At 38.5% G+C, this 19,202-nt stretch overlaps 1 long non-coding RNA gene across 3 annotated transcripts in view; it reads right to left on the bottom strand.

Annotated features, from left to right (window-relative positions):
* The window catches only part of LOC121398163, a 100,959-nt gene extending 83,659 nt beyond the window's left edge, over positions 1–17,300 (bottom strand). The window contains exons 1-2 of one of the 3 annotated variants that reach the window (XR_005964141.1): positions 16,680–17,300; positions 10,764–10,850 (exon numbers count right to left, since the gene is read on the bottom strand). This is a non-coding gene — a long non-coding RNA (uncharacterized LOC121398163). The remainder of the gene's footprint in view (positions 1–10,763; positions 10,851–16,679) is intronic. The other 2 variants (XR_005964142.1, XR_005964140.1) reach the window with 2 other exon arrangements.
* Positions 17,301–19,202: the final 1,902 nt, after the last annotated feature.

The raw sequence follows: 19,202 nt of genomic DNA, 5'->3' as shown, positions 1-19,202 counted from the left end.
ACTGAATGATATATATACCCTTTTATATGTTACTGGGCCTTGCAGCATTTTAGGGAACCCCAAATCTTTGGTAAACTATTTGAGCAATGTATATTGAAATACTCCTGGCCCCCTGCAACACCAGTTTAATCCAATGCCACTGTTAATTTAGTATTTTGTTAGAAAAAAGTGGGGGGCCCTGGCGCAGAAGTTTTTTTTTTAACTTATAAGAGGTCCCTGACCATCAATGGCTTTTTTATAATGTATTTGGGGAGTTTACCATTTTTAGTGCTGATGTCTGTGTGGTCTTTTAACTGTGGTGTGGAGTGGGCAGAATCTGGGGTGGGGCTTGAGGGCTGGGGAGGGGTGGCCCTGCGATTTCTAATGGCGGCCCTGTGTATACCCATGGGGGGCTGATTTATGACCATAGGCATTATACTGCACAAGTTCCAGCAGTTCTTTTTGAACTAAGACCCAACTGGTGTCTGACTTTTTCAAGGTAGCACCTATAGTCAGCAAATGATCCTGATGCTGTAATTGTTAAAAAAAAGTCTGTAATCATTTGTAGGTGAGGTATACATAAAACATAAACACTCATTCCATTCAGACCCGCACGTTGATTCCGTGAGATGCATGACTCAGAAGCTTGGGCCAGGCCTTCAACTTTCTATCAGAGGAATATGTGAGAGGGTCCTTGTACAGCCGCATCTCAGCTGTTCAGAAGACAAGCCGTGATAGCGTGCTGCTTCCCTGAGCTACTTCCAGCAACTACATCATTCCAATGCGCTCGGAATAGTCTTCCAATGTCTTGGCACGCAGCTGGATTCTCAAACGGAATACGCAGTGTGAACTGTCTCCAGCACACGCTGGCAGGACGTTACAAAGTATGCAGCCAGGGCTCTATAAACAGCGCTTCCAGCTGTATGCAAGATCCTCACCCACAGCCTAGACACACAGATACTGTCTGAGACCCCAGCGTTAACCCCACATATACTTGTAGGAGAGTATGGCTTCTTAGTCAGGACGAGGGATGCCTACTACGGCCTTGTCATCAGCTGCCGTGATGCTGCATAATAAGAAACAAACACAAATCCCCTTGACACCCATGATACAGTCTGCAACCCTGATATTAACATCAAATAATTGAGTGCAAGGGTGTTTCTGAAAGACCTGTGGTTTGGGCCCATAACCAAGCTCAACACATCATAATCACTCCCACCACACACACATACACACACAATAAAACCATGTACAAATGATAGAGATGTGTATTGAAAAAGTACAGGGCAATGGGGGGTTCTCTGTTAGCCAAGTGTGTTGGCCGTTACTTTTTTTTTGACATTCTGGCATTCTGTATTAATATATTGGGTTTTTTTTCTATCACGGTAGATGTGCTTTAAATTATTTGTTGCTATTATCATTTCACATTTCTCTCTCATTAGCAGCTCATTTAATCTTTGAGGCCAGTTCTCACACTTATCTATATAAAGTACCTGGAAGCTAATACTGTATGTCACAAGAGGAGTCAGAGGAGCAAACATGGCGGCTGCACAGCTGCACCCATGTTGCCTCACTGGTCATTGAGTCATAGCATGCCCACACATGTCTATGGCAGGGGTCCCCAGCCCTTTTTACCCATGAGCCACATTCAAATGTAAAAATAGTAGTTGAGCAAGACTTGCATGTATTTGGTAGCCCCTATGTGAACTGGCAGCCTACGGGATGCTCTACGTGGCAGTACACCTGTTTATTATGAAAATAAAAGGCCTCCAGGCCTGGAATTTTAAAATAATCACCTGCATTGAAGACACTGAACCAAACATCCAAGGAGACACAGAAAAGGCTTTGAGAATCAGAAATTTGGTGCATTACTGATACAAGTTCACACTTTAAACCTATAGTCAGTGTGTACACTGCAGTGTTTTACCTATCCACACATGTATATAGTGAAGTGAATCACACACTAATGGCACAATGCCACAATGGAAGTGATGCCACTAGAACTTGAAAAACGTATGCGGGCTACAATATATGGCTATGCTATAACTCTGGAATTCTGGAAGAAATGCTACATTCTCTTACAAAAATGTGGCACAATTTTGTGCATTGTGCATGTCATAGTTCATAGTCTTCCCATTAATCAAAGTGGTAGTAGGTTCAATATACTGTATATTGTGCTTCTGTCTGGTGGCTCCATATGCTGGTTGTGTATTTGATAGCACATTCAGCACAAGGTGCAGCACGCAGTACTCTACATACTTACGGAAGTCAACCCAAACCTTGACTTATCTAGAGAGCTCTATATGCCCCTTGTGTTCAGTCAGAAAACTTGCATTAGAGAAAAGAAAAAAAACTCAGATTTATTATACCCCAAAGCTGCTAAAAATCCAACAATACTTGCTAAAACCTGTCAAGATTGTGTAGAAGTCAATGGCAGATGTCTCTTTTACAATTTGAAGATGACGTGATCTGTGTTGGTTTTCGTACAATAATTCGAAAAAGTTGTGGTTTTCAGACAACAACTTGGAAAGATCGGACAATGTGGATGTCAAACACGAAAAGTTCTCACGATTCGAATTGTGCACAATTTTTTTTTAAACTTTTCCAGCACCCACTTTTTGAGCTGATTTTTTTCTAAATTAGTTACATTTGTTTTAAACATGTGAGTTGGGTCGACTTTGTTTTAATTAAAAAAAAATTGATAGATTTGAGTTTTAGTAAATACCCCCCTAAATGTTGCAGCCATGGCACAAATATATGCCAGAAAGTGAAGATACTTGCATCTAAGCATGGTTAGGCAATAAGAAGGTGTTTGCTGCGAGTGAGGCCCTGCTAGCTCCCCATTTTTTTATTTTTTTTAAGACACTCCACTTTGCATTTTTTGACTATTTTTGTCTCCCATTTTGCTATTTTAACCTGTCAGAAGTCATCACTACAAACATTGAAGCTGGTGCAACGATGGAGGGGATTAGCACGTTGCAGAATATGGCCAATGGACCCCAGTTTATTTGATATTACCCCTTTGGAATGGGTATGCCAATTAAAGAAAAATTAATAGTTTCACAAACAAGTACTGGGCCCCCCTGTGAGTGGCCCCTCCAACACATGAATAATAAGGAATCATTTACAATGTTCTATTCCTTCCAAACTTATAGATGTAAACCCCTACTCTGCCACAATAAAACTATATCTCCAAATTTAAGACAGTGATCACAACAATGGGACACTTGGTTACCTATAATTATTAATATTGGTTAATTAAATATCAATACCCAATCATTGTATACCTTTAAAGTCCTAGATCAAGTGTCGCCTCTAGTGTCACACCCTTAAGTTGAAGTTATATTTTCATTATGGAAAATAATTATTTGTTTAGAAGGAGTTGTATATACATCTGTAGGAGGTCCTCTTGCTTTGGCTCAACTGTTTTTATGAGATAGGGAATGGTTTAATGAGGTTGTTCATTCATTTATTCAATCTTTGAGGTGTTACTCACCTTCTTTAGAATTTAGGTTTTTGGTTACCAGACCAGTACATATCAGAGAACCTTCCAGAATATCCAGCTAGAAGGGCCCAGCCACTTCCCTGTACTATATGTGTATCCTGATTTTTCAAAGGATCTGGCACACTTACCTACTCATGTAACTGCAAATAACCTTAATAGGCAGTGCTTCTAGGTATTGTCCATCAAGGACTTCACAGAGGGAATTATGATGAGAGGAAAATGGTGGTGAGTTGTATTATGTATACATGCTCCTTTACTTGTAATATTCACTGACTGCGCAGGCATAATGCCAGTGCCTGTATATTAGTGATTATTTAAGCCGACAGATGGAATGGTACTTTTCAGATGCTAGTTCACCAACATGACTGAGTTGTTCATACTTCTTCAAAACAGGCTTATAGTATTCAAAAATAGTTTGCAATAAGAAGCTATCTACAGCAGTGCAATGCCATGTGGATTCCATTTTTATTAGTCAATACAATTTTACACATTTTGAAGAGGTTCCACCACGGTTAAATAAGGTCACAGCTGTTTTTTGCTGAGGCAGGTCATAGTTGAGTATATATATGCAGCAGTGATCCCCAACCAGTGGCTTGTTAGCAACATGTTGCTCACAAACACCTTGGATGTTTCTCCCAGTGGCCTCAAAGCAGGTGTTTATTTTTGAATTCCTGGCTTGGAGGCAAATTTTGGTTGCATAAAAACCAGGTGTACTGCTAAACAGAACCCCCTTTAGGCTGCTAGTCCTCATAGGGGCTATTAAATGGCCAAGCACACACTTATTGTGCACCACCCAGAATAATGTTATGCCTGTGTTGCTCCCCAATTCTTTTTACATCTGAATGTGGCTTGAGAGTAAAAAAGGTTGGGGATTCCTGGTATACAGAGTTTAAATCTGGATATATCAAATAAGCATCAGCACATTAAGGTGATAAGGATATTTACGGCTATTTCTGATAGGACAAGAGATAGGATTGCATTTATACTGTAAAGTGCTAGTGGTGGACATGCATAGTGATACAAGGACCTGGATGGAGAATAATTAAGATTTAGGAAGGCTTGACCTCCCCCAAAAAAAACTTCTGACTTTTCATATATTGGAAAATTTTCTTTCTAATGGTAGCAAAATGTGTATGTTTGAGAGTAATTTGCAAAGCTGGTACAACCATTAAACCAATGGCCCTGTGGTATTATTATTCTTTCTATTTATGTTTTGTGTTTCCTGGCATGCTAGTAATACCAAGGATTTCAGTGGCAATTAACACTGCTCCATTTGTATTTAGCAGGTTTTTGATACAAATTCCTTATGGTTCCCTGGTAAAAGCACAATCCAAAAATGGCTATGTTGGTTGAAACACTACTTGCAGACGCAAAGCTTCTTTTTGTACTATATAGCCATCTCAATTTGGAGAGCTGTTAAATGGATCTTAAACTTTAAAATAAATATGCCTCTAAACGGGACTGTGCCTTTAACAACTCTATATATATTTTACATGGCCCTAGTAAAGCCTTTATAGAGAAGCACTTTAAACTTGTTACCCCCATGTAAAAAAAGAAGCATCCTGGGCATAACAGCGGTTTAGAAAACATATTTAAGTCACATGATCATAACCACAACTTTTTCAGATATCGATCCTGAGCATTGCAACATTTTTTTGTGCTAAGGAAATACAATTTACTGTATTTGTGTTTTTCTGTAATACTATTACTTTGATACCAAACAGGCAACTGACATTTTGTATTTTTTATTTTTACATTTTCTTACAGTACAAAAGCCATGTATTGGATATTAAAAAGGGCTCTCACATAAGCCCACAGACTGTCCGCTTTCAGAAAAGAATGAGTATTTGCATTGAACTTCCAGACCACAGGGACACATAGATAATAATACTGAAGACATATTGTGTAACATCTTTTTGATACTCTCAGTATTCTGCCAATTTTTGTTTCTCTCTGAGATCACTCTAGGTGATCAAACAGCTTCAGGTTGGTAGGTGTATGAATGCTTATGTCTAGGAAAGTGGGTTTCTGTTGTAAATATTACCTTTGTGGGTTTAAGAAGGGTAATGGGCCTATAGTAAGATAGCATATGGACCACCACTGTGACCAACCCACCATTAAATGCTTTGAAACATGTTGTCCCCTGTCATGGTTTGCGTTAGAAAAATGGCAACAGACTGCAGGTAGGTCCCAACTAAAGCTGGCCATAGATGCAAAGATCCGATCGTACGAATCATCGTACGATCGGACTTTCCCATCTCCCGACCCGCCACTAACCATTCAGATCAAAGTCTTACCAGTCAGATTAGTTAAAGAACAGATTAGCAATGTTCTGCCCCTGACAGCAATCGTACGATATCTATGTCCAACCAAAGCTAGTGACAGTCTCCCACTGAAAATCGTACGATTGTCAATACACGCAGAGATATTATCGGCAGCCGACAGAAATTTTCTAACCTGTCCAAACTAAGACACCATCTGAGGGTGAAGAGATGTAAATTAAGATTTATGTTTTTATTTTTTTTTCTATAGGTTTATACACATGGTAGTTGAATAATGAATTATTACCATTAATTTCAACTGCTCATTTATGTAATCTATAATACTCTACCCGGGGCCACCACAACAGTTGTAGGTAACCATGCAAGTTTTAGACCAAAAAGGAAGCAACCATTTTTATTATGCAGCATTAACATAGTCCCATGTCCCTTTTGGTCCCAGGCAGACAATGCAATATCTGGGTTGGAGTTGTGCTTACAAAGAGGCTGCTTTATTAAAGGGGACCCGTCACCCAAAAAAATTATTCCAAATCCTATTTTATCATGTTAGTCAAACATGATAAAACTTTAATTACACTGTATAAACACTGTATAAACTATTTAAATCTTATTTCCATAAGTCTGGAAACTCTTTTTTTATAGCAAGCAGGGAGGAACCATTTTGCGGACACTGTTATTAAGGCAAGCCTTGCATCATCTCAGAATCTTGTTTGTGCAACAGAATGGGGGACCTGATGTCCATCCCCATATACTGGCTACACAGTTCAATGGTTAAGAGAACTAGGGGAAAGGGGGGAGAGCAGTGACATCTAGGAAGTGCTGAATGGAAAATAAAAGTAATTGCGTGCCCTGTCTCTATGCCTATGGCATAGAGGAGGGGCGGGCAATATTTGATTGACAGCTGCGATTTTCAAATGAGTTTACAACAGCTATGAACGCTTTCATGAAAAAAGAATTTGGATTTCATATTTAATTTGAAAAGGACTTTTATTATACTTTTTTTATGTCCACTTGGGTGGTGGACAATCAATTTGTTGCCCAAGATTTCTTCTATCATACACAAGTAGAGATTTGAATTGGGACTTACCCAAATGGATGACCTGTTTGCATGGTATGTGTGTGTCTGTGTATGTGTGGAGTGCTTTAAAAAAAATATCCTGGTTTGACTAGGAAACAAATTGGCTAATCGGTGGTCCCTTAGGCCAGGGTAGAAAAACCTTAAATAAAATACAGATACATAAAATACAAAATGCAGATTAAATGGTGGGGATTACCCCCCCCCCCTTCAAAACTTCTGCTTTAAACTTTATTTCCTTAAATGTTTGTAAGAATGGAAGTTGGGTCACAAGGGTTTACAGCTAATTAGTCAATTAGTTCAACCTATTAGCAACCTTAAAAGAATTCCTGCTGTGGCCCAGACACATCTGTAGGCCATCACAATCCCATTTACCCCATTAACAGTTTGCACATGTGCTAAGAAAACATTGAATGGTTTTTGTAATTACACTTCAGAGAAAATGTCTTAACTTTTACTTAGGCACAAAAGTAATCTAAATCTCTGCAACGCAAGAAGGAGAGGAAGAAAAAAAAAAGAAGATTGATGTAGTCAAATAGCACATAGTGAATATTTCCTGTGGAAAAATCTCTGTTCCTATTAACAAGAGCAACTTGTAACTTTGGGGCTTTTTTTCCAATTGCTATGTAACTTTTACAGATGCCTAAATCTTTTCGAGAACAGTCACACTTGTGCCTCCTGCAGTAAAAACCACAAGATAATCCATCTTGGGTTAATTTTTCTACTGTAGCTTCACCTGAAGAGCTGACAATTTATTTCTGGATTTTGAGTTGTGCAGTAGACTCATTTCAGTTACAGTGCAATAGCTCTATTAATATAATAAAAGAAGATAAGAAAAAGATTTTAAAAAATGCCACACACATTTCCTATCCATTGCACAATAAGTCCCTGTACCCATAGCAGCTTAAATATGGCAATTTACACAAACAGTTTTCCTCTGAACAAAAGATGGAATTTCATTTGTTCACTGTTACTGCCATATATTAAGGATTAACTTATTCTGACAACAAAATACCCAAGAGGGCAATGGTAAATGAAATGTTTGGGCCTACATGGTCCCCTTTAGTTATCAAAGAGCTTTTTTCCATTATTTCCATTATCTTGTAAAAGAAATCGCTTGTTATGGCAAACACATGCAGGTGGCAAGACCTGATATATTTTTGCTATATTCCTGAGCCACGCCGACCTACAGGACTGGTGTCTACAATAGGCAGTGGATTTGTTATTCTAGTGAATAGGACGAAATGTATAAATGAAAATATGCTGGGAAGGATATATGGTGCAATTTATGTATATAGTATGCCCCATTTGTTTTATTTATAATTAATACAAGAATAATAATACAGATATGGGACCCGTTATCCGGAAACCCATTATCCAAAAAGCTCCGAATTACAGAAAGGCCTCCCATAGACTCCATTTTATCCAAATAATCCGAATTTTAAAAAATGATTTCCTTTTTCTTTGTAATAATAAAGCAGTAACTTGTACTTGATCCAAACTAAGATATAATTAATCCTTGTTGGAAGTAAAACCAGATATTAAGGGGCCGATTTATCAAGGGTCAAATTTCGAAGTGCAAAAAACTTCGAAATTCGAACATCGAATAGGTTAGTCGAATTCGTAGGATTTTAAACATCGTACGATTGTACTACGATCATACTTCGAATCGAACGATTCGTACGATTTCACTTCGACTTCTAAAAACTTAGCCAAATGTTGGCTATATTTTCTAGGAGGTCCTCATAGGCTAACATAGCAATTCGGCAGGTTTAAGGTGGCGAAGTGTCGAAGTTTTTTAAAGAGACAGTATTTAGATTATCGAATGTTCGAATAGTCAAAGCATTTTCACTTCGAATCGATTTGGCCTATTCGATGGTTGAAGTACCCAAAAATTACTGCGAAATTCAGTTTTTCAATTCGAATATTCACTTGGAATTCACTTCGACCCTTAGTAAATCTGCCCCTTAATGTCTACAGGATTTTCTAGTAGACTTAAAGGAGAAGCAAACCCAAAAGTTAAAAACTCCTACCCTACATAGACCCCCCTCCCTCCTCCCCTCAGCCTAAGTTTTACCCTGGGCGAATGCCTTAAAGTCTTTACTTAACCCTCCATGCAGATTCTGTCCAGTGGAGTTCATGAGCGCCATTCGCAGTTTGACCAATTTTCTGTTTCGCGACAACTGCACATGCGCCGAATCTCACGATAATTGCTGAAGCGCCAGTCTCATTCTGAAGATTACCAAAGAGGCTGAAGATGGGGCCTGTGAACTCCAATGCCTGAATCTGCACCGAAGGGTAAGTAAAACGTCAGGGGCATTTGCCTGGGGTAACTGTCTGGGGAGAGCAGGCAGGGGATCTATGTAGGGTAGGGGGGTAGGGGTTTTTTAACTTTTGGGTTTGCTTCTAATTTAAGGTATGAAGAATCCAAATTACAGAAAACCCCAGGTCCCGAGCATTCTGCATAACAGGTCCAATACCTGTAATACATTATTTCCCTTTATTAAAGGATGTCTATGCATTTTATAGTGTTGTTTCCCATGCTACGCTGTAGTTTGGGTTTTCTATTAATGTCCTGTATTACGCACGGCAATGCCATCCTACTTACTCATTCATACTGTTGGCTAATTAAACAATTTAAAATTCATTGAAGTAAAGCAATTGATTGCTTGGAAAATGAGGAGTAATGGAGCTCCCAACAGAAGGATCAGTCACTGCTTCCGTAATAAAGTATCTGGAGAGTCTGTGGTTTAATTAATGGATGCATATGCACTAAGTAAAACACTTAATTAAGATCACATTGCCCTCCTAATTTGTAACAATACCTAAATCGCTAGTTTCTCAAATAAACTAGTGGTATGAGGCCAAAAACTAAAAATAGCAAAGGACATCTTTAATTAGCATTCCATAGGTTTTCCTAGAGCGTGATTGGTATATGATAAAGTAGCATTTACTATTAGGGGCTGATTTAAGAATGCTCAAGCTTTCATGAGCGCGCATTTGAATACCTTGGCTACCTGTTGATCGTTTTTTTCCCCAACAAAAACCCACTAGGGGAATTAAAAAACCATCTGCAGGAAGCCAAGGTATTCGAACGAAGAAACCACAAAAAGTTTAGGAACTCTTGTGTGTTTTTTAGTAGCTGAATGTTCAAGCCCAAAGGCTTAAGAATTCTTAAATCAGACCCTTACAGTCTGGCAGTTATTTACAAAGGTGGAAGAGAGTAAAACTGGAGTAAAGATTAATGGACAAAAGGATTTCCTAAAAGCCACAGAGAAATTTTGTATAATTTTGACTTAAATTGTCATAGCGGGCACTGCCATTTCCAATCTGTCAGATCGCCTTATGACAATAAGACCATTTTTTAACCTTAAATTTATCTCACTGTTATTTTGTCAAATAAAAAGTCTGAGTTATATTGGTGGGTCATGGCTTGCTGGTTCCATTGTGTCTGCTAAAAAAAATGTTTTCTTAGGGTGACACAAAAAGATCTGTCATGTAAACATGCATGCTGCCTGAAACACTTCCCTGAACTGGAAACTCAATAAGTAATCTCTCCTTTCCCATTCTATCTCTAAATGTTTAGAACTAGCATTTCCTTAGTTGACCAGACAAATTCTGCAAAGATAATTTACAGTTCACAGACCTTTTCCCAATCTGCATACATTCATCAAAATCATGCACAATATATAGCTGAGGATTTTGAGAGCTTGCTCAGTGTCTCAAATCTTTGCTGTTTGGTAGAAACTTCTTATGTAAATAAAATGCAATGTTTGTGGAGCATCCCCAAATTATCTTTTATTGTGATATAGACTTGGGCTATATTAAAAAAAACTGTGTAATAAATAAAATATGTAAAATAAATATTTTTAAATAACTATTTAACAATACACTTACAATATATTCAAAGATTAAAAGCGTATACCTGTAGTAAAATCATATCTCCTTCTGCCTCTATATGGTTCATGCTCAAACTGTGCATCCTCATGAAGTTGTTGAATTTGAACACAATCTGCAAGGCAATTTAGATGTTTTTCAGTCCTGAATCTTTTAACCTGCAATTTCAAACATATTTATATCTTTCTGTATCAATGACTGGTTCACTAGGGGGCCACTCTCATGCTGGGGACCAGTGCAATTGTCCTTTCTTAAAGGCAACTATTTACACCTAAAATCCTATTGATTCAAAATATGTGATTTATTTTAAATCAAGGTGATAATTATATCACCAAACTGCTAAATATATGTGAAAATATTTCCTTGCCACAAATTACCATAATTTTATGCCGAATTAGGATATGTTTGATTAGATGAGCTTTTAAAACGACACCAAGGAACTCATTTATATATTTTTTCTTCTTACAATTTTATAAAAAGATTATTATTACTATTATTGAAACTTATTTATTAAACATTCAGAAGAATTTCTTTAAAATCATAATAACAGTTCTCCTTTGACTATTACAACAACAAATATAGCGAAGGAAATGCGATAGTTAGCCAGGACTTAGAGAATGTCACAAATAGAACTGTGTGCGAATATCTATTACCGCCCCATTTTTTTTAGACACCAGAGATGATGAAGGGTTAGGTCGTGGACCACCGTAGTAGTCAAGTCAAGCACACAGACTGCACATAAAGCACGGCATTTTCAGCCAAAAGGAAAAAAAAATTAGGAAAAGGAAGCCTGTGACTCTGATGTCTCTAAATGAACAGAAGTGTGCAGAGAGGTTTGTTTGTAGAACCCAGTGTTTTCTTTTCATGGCTTTTGATTGGCGCTGAGGCTAACCCAAACACATTATATTAATCTGGAGTGTTTCATGTAACTGATGGCAAGAAGTGGAACTATACGGCATGTTACTGCCACTCTGCACTAAAAATAACCACAGCTAATGAATTACAATGGTCAAGTTTTCCCTTCTAATGAAGTTGTCATGCTCTAAAGCTCTGACAGACGGCTACACTCCAAAGTGGAAGGGAGGCCAAAAGAAGGGGGAAAAAAGAAGGGGGGGTTAAAAAAAAAAAAAAAAAAGACGCGCTGGTGAAATCGAGAAACTTTCCCAAAAACAAATGTCTCAATTCCCAAGGGTTGTTAAATATGGTCTGAATAGAAATGGAAAACGGGCACCTGTCCTAATGTTTATTGAGATTGGGAAACTCATAACATCGGTTTTCATGATGAAGAAAAGTCAGAGCGTTTGAACAAGCACAACAGTCTGGCACGCAGTAAAACTCCCTCTCTGTCCGAAATCCAAGATCTGGGTAATCGGATTCTTATGTCAGGTCGGAGAAGTGGAATGATTGCGTGTCCATAGCACCGATAGCAGCCTACATGTGACATCTAGGTCAGTTTTGGAGCTACTACGGACACTTTCTGTTCAGGCTGCATTAAACCCTGTGTGGCAGTAATACTGTGATGCCAAGGCAGTACAGGATATGCCACAAAAAGGGATCTTTCATTAACCCTTTTTAGTTGCATGCAATTGGTATTTCTGTGTCACTTGAAGTATCTAGGGCCAGGTAACCATACACACTACTAAGGAGGTGGGACAAATCCGACAACAGGGGCCAATGCCGACCTGTTACGAGAGGACCCTATCAGCAGCCTGATGCAATCCATGGCCAAGAGATGCAAGTTTAAAAAAAACACTGTCCCACCTAGAGGTAATTATATGTTTAAAAGTTAATGCTTCTATAAATGCAGGTTCGTACATTATTGCTTTAAAGTAAATCCCAAGCTAATCTATTGAATTGTGAACACATTTAAGCACAAAAAAAACGAATTTCTTTTTGCATTTTATTACCTGTGGAACTGAATTGGAGATTTTCACATATCTATTGGTGTCAGACTGGAGGGTCCAAGGCCCACTGGGCTTCTGACACAGGGACCCCTCTCTGAGCCTCCTGCCCCAGCTGTAGTTCTCTTGATCTGGGCCAACAAGTGGAGATCAGGGGACAGCACAATGTGGGTCCGGGTCGACGGGGCCCAGAAGGTTTTTATCCAGTGTCCCAGTCAGCCCAGTTAGACCCTGTTGGTGTCCCAACATTTTTTGTGAAAAGAAATGTACTGACTTGTACAAATTTCCCATAGACTTGTACTGTGATATATTTCCCATTCTATCTCTAAATCATCTATCACAACAGCCCATACAGTGCCTTCACCTCATCCATTGCCCAAGCCCTCCCATTGTCTACTGAAAACTGCAGTTGCCTCCACCTCCAGTTCTGCATTATTAGCTTCTGCAGGTCTACCTCATCACTGTCCAGTCAACTCTTTCTAGTCTTGGACATCCTACTAAGCTGTGAAGACCGGAATGCGTCATTATTCATACTCTCAACATGCCTAAGCATTTAGTTGTCAAATAGTCAACCCCTGTCCAACCTTAGCCTGCCCTCCCCAGACCCAGCCAGCTGTGCAGTAATCATTCATATGCCTGTGCTTGATTCACCATCGCTGTTGTTACCAGGGTGGACCCACTATAAAAGTGATGCCCCTGCCCAAGCCTACCCAAAGGTGCTCCACTGGTAAACATGTGAGTTTTGGGCTAGCTTGTGTAACACCACAGCTTCGAGTAGTTGTGAAGCTAACAGAATACCAATGGCCATAAAAGCCTTCTAGCTTTTATGGCCTCTTGTACAGCACCTCCAGTTATTATTCTGTATCCTCCAGCCATTATAAATATGCACTACTACACTCCCCCAACATGCACATTTTTCAGTAAAAAAGATTAGAGCAATCGTTTTATTAGCTACTACCCACCTAAACTGACCTAAATTTATACTGATCATTTTAGAACAGTAGGTAGTAAAAATTGCAATGCTGCAAGTGAAAATGAATTCTATCAGCCCTTACATGCGGTATATGATTTCCTAGAAATCTTGGCTGTTCCAAAGAAGAGGACTTTTATCACTTTTTAATACCATGACTATTTGCAATGGTACGTGTGTTATTTTTGTAAGAAACGTCTCAGAAACTATTCCAAAGTCTTTTAGAGTCGGTGCTCTCTTTTCTGCATTATTTAATTTGTCAAGTAAGGCTATGCCCATGTTACAACTACAATAGAGATTAAATGTCTGTATATTTAATGGCTCAGAGAACATATGGTATGGTTTAAATGTACAATCTTTCGTAATCTGCCTACAAAATCTATATGGGATGGAAACTTGGAGTTCAGATCATTTGGAAAATGTTTGGTGGGTAACCATGCTGTGTGTGTTATTCTTTAAATATTTCTTTGCTTCAAGTGCAAGTCTTTCTACAGAGAAATAATGCATCCACCCAGATTCCTCTTGTGTGACCCCCTAGAAGACATTTAGATGCAATTTACTTTTGGCCTTAGTTATTGCTATTTCTAACCCCCCGTGTTGCCATTAAGGATGCTGTTGAATGAAAATCTCCAGCACCCCCTAATAGTTTTGCTATTTAATGGCAAAATTAGAAAAATGCTACTTAGTATTAAAGAGTGGAGTATATGCTGTGTAATACACAAAAGTCACGAGTAACCTGTAAATTGTATCCCTATAATACAATATATTGGTTGTGAATGGTGCTTAGTGCTGTCACTTTTCATATAACACACAGAAATGTAGGTATTATGAAAATGGTATTATGAAAATAATAAAAGCCAACCCAGAGATCCAAAACTTGAGTGTAAGTACCTAGTCTGCAGCTTCATGGAACTCCTCATTGACTTCTAATAATCTTATATTTTAAAATATATAATTCCCTATACTGTATAACCCACATGTCATGCACTTTCCAGTGCATCCAGTTGTACATTCTATCAAATTAAATGGCAAGAAATGCGCTGAATCTATGATTCAATTTGGAATTCATTGAAATCCTCAGAGATGTATTTAGTAAATCTGGGGACAAACATCACCGGTGAAGTTGCCCATAGCAACCAACCAGCGATGCGATTTCAACAGTCACGTTAAAAGTCAAGTTAAAAAACAAAAGCAAAATATGATTGGTTACTATGGACATCACTGGTGATGTTTGTCTTCAATGTTAATAAATATGCCCCTTAGTGTTTGGCCTAACTGAAAGTCATGTGACTTTCAAGCTTTTCAACATGCAAGTTAGAGTTCTGATTTGACTTGGCATTTGGCAAAATCTTTTGTGGAGGATTTGGTATCTGGCCGAATCCAAAAATGTTTAATTCCTTATTCCTTAATTCTGGTATCAGAACATGACCGTTATATCTTAAAGGACAAGGAAAGCTAAAATGTGTTAGGCATTTTAAGTGCATACACAATACCCAAGGTAAAGCAACAAAGTTTAGGAAGACTGGGAAGATGGCAGCCTCCTACACCTAAGGAAAACCAACCCAGCCTGGTGTTATCTAAAAAGAAGAGACGCACTTGCCGTAGTGTTTATTAAGTGATTAATGGGAATGGGGGGTGCCTAACAAATTGGCAGCCCCCAGTGATTTTAGTGTTCCTGAATTTTTTAATATACTTGTAAAATAAACACAAAAACTCATTACGACGGGATTCTGTCATGATTTTTATGGTATACTTTTTATTTTAAATGACACTGCTTACACTGCAATTAATTCACTCTACCATCTACCATTTCATTCCTGAACCAATAACATGATAACAGCATGATTTTCTAGTAGACAAGGTATGGAGATCCAAATTACAGAAAGATCTGTTATCTGGAAAACCCCAGGTTCCGAGCATTCTGGATAATAGGTCCCATACCTGTACAACAAATAACAGATACAAGAGGTAAAAATTAGATGGCACTTTGCAGCCATATTTTGCACATTGTGAATGCATCCTTGTATATTTGTCATAGGTCTTATTGCTCCCCAGAAAAAGAGTTAACCAGCCTCTTTAGATTATTATTGCTGTAGAGTTTTCCACACAGTAACAAAATCTTCATAAATGGGCATATTTTGTCTTTACAATCATTTTCTCTACTTATTGTTTTATGGTGGTTTTTCAAAAGAATATTCTTTGAGGAAAATTTGCCAAGATAAAGCTATTCACCTCACTACCTTACCTAAGCAGAGCCAAGGAAATAAAACTTATTGCAATATCTTGTGTCAAATTGCTCTTCGATCTTTTATAAATAGGCCCTCTGGGCATGTAACCAGTGATAAATTTATTCATATAAAAAGTCTTGATGAAACACGCTAGTGTAGGTTTCCAGATTTATCATCATTTGCCGTGACAAAAGGTTTTAGGGCTCATTTACAAAGAAATTTTAAAAGTGCTAAGTACAAAATTTGGATACAAATCTAATTTTTTTTTTTTCACCAACAACGCAATGTTTTTGCCATAGTTTCTTTGCAGAGATTGCATCATCTTCAGTGCTGTTAGAAATAGTGAAATGAAGCATCTGGTTTTGCCTGTTGATGTAAACCCTATGATATAAACTGTCCTTGTGCATAACCCATGAAACTTGGATCTAATAGGCTTTGCCTGATACACAACATCCTTCCGGTCACACAACCCACATTTTTACCCACTTGAACCCAGCAGCCAAAAACACTACCTGCTGGAGTCATACAACAGAAGTGATATCATCCTAGGTTGGACAAGGCAAAAAAGAGAGTAGAAACAGGGTTTTGTTTAATGAATGACTGCAAAAAAAAATCTGTATTAGGTTGCAATATTTATTGTGTCTGTGATAGGAGGTTGCATTTTATGCTGTATTTTCTTTTTTCATTCTTTCAAATCTAATGGAATAGTTATGGGACATTTTGAGAGCTGCATTATCTATTCCCTAAGGTCAAAAGACCCCACATAAATCACAAATAGAAGATGTATTTGGATATATCCTCTAAAAACACCTAAATGTCCTATGGAACTTCTGACATCACCCTACCTTAACAATTCCTTGCCATGTTGTGGTGCTTTTGCTTGAGCTTTACAAGTGTAGTGGTGATACTGGGATCCTCTAGCCAAATGAGTGGATCTCTGCCTGATTTGGTATCCTGTGCACTGGGCCAGATCGTGCAGATCCAGGCATTGATTGGATCATATTGCAGACAAGAAGCACATCAATGTACTGTTGCAGTCCTCATCTGACAGAATGTTCAAACCTGCTGTATATATTTCTGGCCAATTTTCTGTCTGGAGCGGCTGAGTCATCAGCTTTTATTGGCATGTGTATAGATAAAGAGTTGGTAGTAAGCCATATTTTTTTTTCTTGGACTTTTCTCATGGAGAAGGGAGGAATGTGACTAGGGCCTTGGAAAATGTTTGATATTTGGGCCACCAAAATACCAGCAATACATTTTCAGCTTGTTTAAGTACGACTATTGACCAGATTATTGTTTGTGTTAGGCTGTGAGAATTCTTCCTCAAACCTACAGTGGAAGCACATTTGAATGACAAGATCATGTAACCCTGTTCTGCCTGAGCTTGTGACTTTACTAATAATACGGACAGTGTCGGACCTGGGAAGGCCCATCACAAAACCTTAGATTAGGGGCCCACTATTCAAACTATTTTTCCTCCTCTCCTCACTCAACCTCTTTATTCTCCTAGGGGGAAATTTACTACAGGGCGAAGTGACTAACACTGAGGAAAACTCGCCAGCGTGACGTCATTTCGGGACCTCTGCGATTTACTAACGGGCGCTGGCATAAATTCGCTAGCGAAGGAGATAGACTCTAGCGGTACTTCACACTCTAATGTCAGGCGAATTTTCACTCTGGAGAATGGACGTAACTACGCAAATTCACTAAGATGCGGATTTTAATGAACATTACCGCTTGCGCCAGACTTGCCTTCGCCACCTCAGACCAGGCAAAGTGCAATATAGTAGATAGGAGTTCCTCAAAAAAAAGTTGAACATGTTTCTAAGTCCCAAAAAACGCTGGCAACTTTTCAGTTTTTCAGGGTGATAGGTTGCAAAAGATAGTAAATTTTTTTTAGGGTACCCGGCTTCCCCCCTACATTTCCTAACATATGGCACATAAACTATACACTGGGCACATGTGTAGGGCAATATAACAACTCTATTTTCTTTTATTAAGCTTCCCTGGGCTTGTGTAGTGTAATGTATTTGCTGCAACATATACGTCCATTGAAATTTAACTTCCCGCCATATGCAAATTAGCCTACACTAGCGCAACTTCGCTTTGCTTGCAGAATTAATGCTAGTGGAACTTCGCCATCGTTCAGTGCCCTGGACGCAACTTCGCATTTTAGTGACTTAGCGTTGTCCTGGCGAATATTATCCTGGTGAAGTGTGGTGATGTGAGTGAAGACGTTGCTGGCGAATTTCCGGAGGTTAGTGAATTTGCCCCCTAGTCTTTTTACATATTAAAACTGTATCCTTCCATCTATTTAGCCTCTTTGTTCCCATACAGAAATAGGGAAAATGATTAGAAGCAGAAGGGTCACGGGGAGTTTTCCTGGTATCCCTGTGGGCCAGTTCGACACTGATGGAGGATTTTCATTTTTTTATGCTGCTGCTCCACCAATGCCATCCACATTAACCTTGCACATGAGCTGACATGTATGTAAACATTACAGTAAGAGGAAACTGGGAGCTGCGGGAAGCAAGAATTTTTTTAGAGCTAGCAATGACAAGCAGGTATATCATGCATCATTTATGACTTCAAAGAATGAAGACAATGATGAAGTAGCTGCAGCTGCTCAGCTAGAAGTGATGTACATTTTCAAAGAAAGCAGCCATTGGAACATAGGAAGACAAATTTGTGGGAAGCAGTCCTTGCATCAAAATAAGCAAAGAAAGTGTGCCTAAAGAATCAGGTGCAGATATTTTTTTTAGAAAAAACACCAGAAATGGCACCAGATATTGTGGGTGAAAATGCTACATTGAGAGTAAAAAACATGTTATAAGATTAAAACTGCACTTTGCACACGACACTTGCACACATACCGACTTGGTTATGTTTCCACATAACATGGGTGAAATGACGACACGTGAAAGTCTAAGTCTTATTGTTTGACAGACTCTAGATTCACATATGACTTATAGTGGCGCTGTAATCAAATAAATGGTTTTTCAGTGGATAATCATGTGGGATATTAAGCCATTCTCATGGCCTGCAGAAGATGAAAGGATTAACTGTAATGGTTGAAGAGGAGGTTAGCCTCAGTTCCAAAAACGCATCTTGGGAAAATATGGTGCATCGATTACACCCATCGATGAGATGACAAAAACGTGCTTGCGGTCAATGTAAATCCCAGATTAAAGGTTCTTCTCCATTATCTGTGGTAGTTGAGACATTGCTTAAAGAATAGTGAAATAAAATAATAGAGTTCTATCCATAATAATACAATGATATGTCCCATGTGGTCACACTATGATTAATAAACCTGACAGTGGTAGTCATCTATATATACCATATGAGTAAAACAGGAAATGTAACTA

This window comes from Xenopus laevis, chromosome 9_10L (genome assembly GCF_017654675.1).
Source record: "Xenopus laevis strain J_2021 chromosome 9_10L, Xenopus_laevis_v10.1, whole genome shotgun sequence".
Lineage (NCBI taxonomy): Eukaryota > Metazoa > Chordata > Amphibia > Anura > Pipidae > Xenopus > Xenopus laevis.
The sequence above is the reverse complement of the archived record's forward strand: the minus strand, read 5'-3'. Positions and strand labels throughout refer to the sequence as shown.